A 6340-nucleotide genomic window follows, 5' to 3' on the forward strand; every position below is an offset into this window, starting at 1 on the left:
GTACTATTACATAAAGCACAGTTTGTTTAATACTTACAGAACCATTTAGAGTACTAACAGTATTACTGTGAGTTTAATGACACTGATACTTAGCTTTCAAAAAGAGACTGTAGGAGGCTGGGTGCAGTGGTACATGCCTGTAATCCTAGCACTCCGGGAGTCTGAGGCAGGTAAATCCTGAGCTCAGGAGTTTGAAATCAGCGTGAGTAAGAGCGAGGCCCCATTTCTACTAAAAACAGAAAAATCATCCAGATGTGGTGATGCATGCCTATAGTCCCAGCTACTCAGGAGGCTGAGACAACAGGATTGTTCAAGCCCAAGGGTTTAAGGTTGATGTGAGCTTTGATACCACGTCACTCAATCCAGGGCAAAAGAGTGAGACTGTAGCTCAGCAGTTCTCAACCTGTGGGTTGCGACCCCTTTATAACAATGAAAATACATTGAGGCATTAAGAAGGTTGAGAACCACTGCTGTAGGTGATGTTATGTGAAAGGAAAATTTCTGAATTGACAGATCATCAACCTAATTACCTACAACTGAACCGAATAAAACTTAAGGATCCAGAGTATTAAAATAGCATATACTGTGTGCCAAAGTATGTTTACTTTGTTTGGAAGAGTGCAAACAAATTCACTAGGAAATTTAGGGCCACAGGTCTTTACACTGAGATCTCCTGAAAAATGATGGTATTAATACATTTTTAAATGAACATAATTTGCTACTGACTTAAATAGTAATACCCTGTTTCCCTGAAAATAAGACAGTGTCTTATTTTAAAGTGTGCTCCCAAAGATGCGCTAGATCTCATTTTCAGGGGATGTCTTATCTTTCCTGTAAGTAGGTCTTATTTTCGGAGGATGTCTTATTTTCAGGGAAACAGGGTAGTTACACCTTTTTATCATTGTGTTTTCAAATAATATAGTACTTTCGTTATTTGCAAATATAAATGGATTTTAAGGTAACTAAGAAAAGAGCACTAAAGTGTCAAGTGAAGTGGGCCCTAATCTCATTTCTCCCTCAGATAAATTTTGTGATTTTTAAATTTCTGAGTCTTAGTTTCTTCATTTACATATAAAGGTGATTTATCAGTGATCTCTAAATTGCTTCTGAATTATATGAGAAAACATTATTGTCAATCTTACCAAGTAAAATCAAAGTCAGTAAATTTCTTAGCTGTTTAGTACCAGTGCTATAATTGACACTTTTAATTGTAGAACATAATAAGTTGAGTTTATTTTCCATCTACAATGAAAGTGTAATTAAATACTTTGTATATAAAGATAGACTGCTTTAATTTTAAGGCATATATCCATGAAAGATTTGTCCTGTTCTTTTTGTGAAAAGGTTTAAATGTTATTTGTTACATTATTTAATAATGAACCATTTTCAAAATAGTCTTAAGAGCTTAAACCTTTCTAAAGCTGTAACCTAAGCAATCTTTTCTTTTTTTAGCTCTTATTGAAACCATTTAAACTTTTGTCTGAGAAATTTATCTCGTAAGTAAACATTAGAATCTATTTATTCACTTTATACTCTTAAGTTTGGAGCCTTTTGTTTTCTGCATGTAAGTATGCTAAAAGCTTTTAAGTATTTAAAGGGTTACTACCTTATTGTAAGTATGGGATTTTGAAAACCCAATTTTTCTTTATTAAGAAAATGCTTCATTGTGGAGAAAATTTTTGATACCAACAAGTCTTTGTTTCTCGGTTGACCTTCATCCATTTTCCCCTGAGGTTTCTCCCATTATGAACATGCTCAGAGAAGGCGCAAAAGCATTTTAATCTGAGAAAATTAAAATGCAAAATTAGGTCTGCTTCTAAAATTACAGTGCATTTGAGGGGCCAGTAGAAATAATTTTTGTGTTGCTCCCAGTAGTTACCCTGTACCTCAGAGTTAAATCTGAAATTGTCTGTACTTTTTCAAATCCATTTATACATAACCTTAATTTTAAATAGTTCTTCCAAATTGTTCTTTTTCATAATTCCCACAGTTAGCATAGACTATCTGTAACCTAATTTCAATTATGGGACTAAGATGCTCTGGTTTAGGATTTCAAAAACTTGCAATGTTAGCTTTCCATAAGAAAGAAATTGTGGGGCGGCGCCTGTGGCTCAGTCGGTAAGGCGCCGGCCCCGTATACCGAGGGTGACAAGTTCAAACCCGGCCCTGGCCAAACTGCAACCAAAAAATAGCTGGGCATTGTGGCAGGCGCCTGTAGTCCCAGCTACTCGGGAGGCTGAGGCAGGAGAATCGCTTAAGCCCAGGAGTTGGAGGTTGCTGTGAGCTGTGTGAGGCCACGGCACTCTACCGAGGGCCATAAAGTGAGACTCTGTCTCTACCAAAAAAAAAAAAAAAAAAGAAAGAAATTGTGGTGTTGCCCTTATTTCCTTATATTCTGTAAAATGGTCTTTTTCTCCACACATAAACACTTTGAGCTTTGATTAGCCTCTATGTGCTCTCTGTTCTATATTGAATATTGATAATGTAGTCTATGATGATCCCATGTTTCCAGATCTCTCTAATTCCAAATACACCTATGTGCCACATAATGGTCATGTAAGGACCACATACATGTACAACATACAACAGTGGTACCTTAAGATTCTAACAGTGTATTTTTACTATACTTTTTCTGTGTTTAGAAATGTTATAGATACACAGATACGTACTGTTGTATTATAATTGCTACAGTATTCATACAATAACACGCTGTACAGATTTGTAGCCTAGCAGCAGGCTATATACCTTACAGTCTAAGTGTGTAGTAGGTTATAATTTCTGGGTTTGTTTAAGTACACTCTGTGATGTTCGTTCAACTAAATCACCTAAGGACACATTTTTCAGAATATATTCCTATAGTTAAGTGATAAGACTTGCGAATTTTACCTCATCTTTGCATAGATGGCTTATCAGGTACTGTTAGCATACGTGGACTAAATAAATTGTATAATTGTACAATATATTTTAATATTCAGAGAACTCTTAACCATTGAGGTATTTAGAACATGACAGTAATGAAACTGCAGGATCAGAGGTTAAAATGTAACAGATCATTAAGAAAGCATTGCATCCATTGTCAGCATTTTTTTTTTTTTTTTTTTTTTTGGGAGACAGAGTCTTAGTATGTCGCCCTCGGTAGAGTACTGTGATGTCACAGCTCATAGCAACATCAAACTCTTGGGCTTAAGCAATTCTCTTGCCTCAGCCTTCCAAGTAGCTGGGATTATAGGTTCCCGCCACAACACCCGGCTATTTTGTTGTTGTTGTAATTGTCATTGTTATTTGGCGAGCCTGGGCTGGGTTTGAACCCACCAGCTCCCTTGTATGTGGCTGGCACTCTAGCCACTGAGCTACAGGCGCTGAGCCCATTCTCAGCTTTTAACACACAAAAAGGACAAAGGGAGTTTATGGTAGAAGTACATACAAGTAGTTAGTATTAGTGTAGTATGAGTTCTAGTCCTGTGTTAGGTAGTTAACTTTGTATACAGAACCTTCAGGGTCACAAACAGATCCCTCACTCTATTAAGTACAGGACTGCGATTCTGATATCCGTACTATTAAGTTAATGCTTCCAGGCACTTGGCACACTGTTCCTATCATACGAACTCACATACATGTCGTGATAAATGAATTTCAAGGAATGCCAGGTAAGACGGAGGACTACCAAAATCTTGTGGTTTGCATTTTTAAGTATATATCTACTAATGGTAACAGTATTTTCTGAATAAAAATAACACCTTATTTCTCATTGAATAGAAATTAGTAGAGGGGTGGCACCTGTGGCTCAGTGGGTAGGGTGCCCTGTAAACCAAGGGTGGCAGGTTTGAACCTTGCCCCAGCCATACTGCAACAAAAAAATAGCCGGGCGTTGTGGCAGGCACCTGCAGTACTCCTGCAAACTCGGGGGGCTGGGGCAAGAGAATCACCTAAGCCCAGGAGTTGGAGGTTGCTGTGAGCTGTGACATCATAGCACTCTACCGAGGGCGATTAAGTGAAACTGTCTCTTTAAAAAAAAAAAAAGAAACAAAATAAATTAGTAGACTCTGAACACAAGAATTTGGTAACATCATAAAACCAGTGTATGGTGCCCCATGATTGTATTAATGTACACAGCTATGATTTAATAATAAATTTTTAAAAAAAGAATTTGGTAACATCTGCAAAATTTTATAGTATCTTTAGAAACAACATTTGTATAGAAACAAACTCAAACATTAGTACAAAATGCATTTTCACATCCCCCCTCCATGTTTACTATTGTATATTTTCCCCTTTTTGTTGATTGCTTTATGTTAATGTGAAAAGAAGAGAAAAGGTGTTTTGTTCCGTCATTTAATAGCTATTTTTGTGCCTTTCCACACACAACACTTTTATTGGGCTCTATAGATCACGTGAACTACGTAACGATTTTAGACTTGGTCTCTGCCAGATTTGAGTATACATTATGGAAGTAGGAAATCACAACTATACAAGGTAGAAATAGGCAAACTTTACAGTTATTTTGCATTCTTATTTCACTGAGGGTTTTTTTTACAGAAAAATTTCCTTTGTGACAATAATGTCATGGACATTTTTCAAGCAGGGTACATAGTCCCCAGAGACGTGCTTCTGTGACCACTAATCTGGTTTTCAGAGTATGTGAAAGTAACTGGTCCTTATGGGACCTAAACTTCAGGACTTAGTTGCCTTATACCTGCCTTGTTAGCTTTATGCTATAATCAAAGACAGTGAATCCTAAACCCCTTTTTTTGGCCAATCTAGGGTATACCAATATTTTCAAAGGACCATGTATCAATTTCACTTCAAGTGTGTTTTACTCTGTGAATCCTTTAAACTATATATGTACATATATATGTACAATTATTTATATATATATTTAATTCCCCGGAAATTATTTTGGTGCCAGAGTTCATTAACTCTTAATTCTTTTTTTTTTTTTTGTAGAGACAGAGTCTCACTGTACCGCCCTCAGGTAGAGTGCCGTGGCGTCACACGGCTCACAGCAACCTCTTAACCCTTGGGCTTACGAGATTCTCTTGCCTCAGCTTCCCGAGCAGCTGGGACTACAGGCGCCCGCCACAACGCCCGGCTATTTTTTGGTTGCAGTTTGGCCGGGGCTGGTTTGAACCCGCCACCCTCGGCATATGGGGCTGGCGCCCTACTCACTGAGCCACAGGCACCGCCCAACTCTTAATTCTTAAGTTACACTTAAGAATGTTACCATATTTAACTGGTGGTTATTTAGAGTCATCTTGTTTCTAACTTTACAGCATGGATATAGAAATATATTATAAATTATAAATATATTATAAATTATACAGTATTACTGTATAATTGAAACCATTTAAATAACTGAAACCACTCAAGTTAGAAGCAGAGTATATAATAATACAGTGATTGTGTGAATCACTTCCTAATTGTGCATTAGTGTACATATTGTACATATTTCACTTAGAGAAATTTAATTTTAGAGAAGTAGTATCTACTGCATTAGTAACGTTCATCCTTGGATTTTTACACAGTACTGAATAGGTAATGAAAATTAAAACTTTAATAACTGAATTCACCAGGCATAGTGGCACACACCTGTAGTTCCTTCCACCTATTTGCGGGGCTGAAGTGAGAGGATCACTTAAGTCCAGAAGTTGAAGGCTGCTGTGAGCTATCATTGCTCCTGTGAATGAGTAGCACACCTGCCTGGGCAACATAACAAGACCTATCTCTTAAAAAAAGGAGGAAAGGAGAATAACTAAATCCTTTTTGATAATTTTGTGAATTAATATTTGATTGAAAAATTAGTTAATTGGTGGAGATGTGTTGTATATCAGTTGTATACAAACTAACCACATTGGTGATTTACTCAGGGACCATTTCCTTCTAACATACTAAGAAATATTAGCTATTCTTAACACCACTTGCTCTGATACCCATGATAGAAGAAAAAGGAAAATTTTAATTGACCTTTTTGTTTTTTAAATTTATTTTAATTGACAAATAATAATTGTGTGTATTTGTGGTTAATTAACTGCTTTTACACTTCAGACCTCTCCCACTCCTGTAGGGAGGAAAATTAATCACTGATAGCTCCAGCCGCCTTATCTTTTTTTTTTTTTTTTTGAGACAGAGTCTTAATATGTCACCCTCAGTAGTGCTGTGGCATCACAGCTCACAGCAACCTCAAACTCTTGGGCTTAAGCAATTTTCTTGCCTCAGCCTCCCAAGTAGCTGGGACTACAGGCACCTGCCACAATGCCCGGCTGTTTTTTTCTTGCAGTTGTCATTGTTGTTTAGCTGGCCCAAACCCACCAGCCCCAGTGTATGTGGCCAGTGCCCTAACCAT

Source organism: Nycticebus coucang, chromosome 7 (genome assembly GCF_027406575.1).
Source record: "Nycticebus coucang isolate mNycCou1 chromosome 7, mNycCou1.pri, whole genome shotgun sequence".
Lineage (NCBI taxonomy): Eukaryota > Metazoa > Chordata > Mammalia > Primates > Lorisidae > Nycticebus > Nycticebus coucang.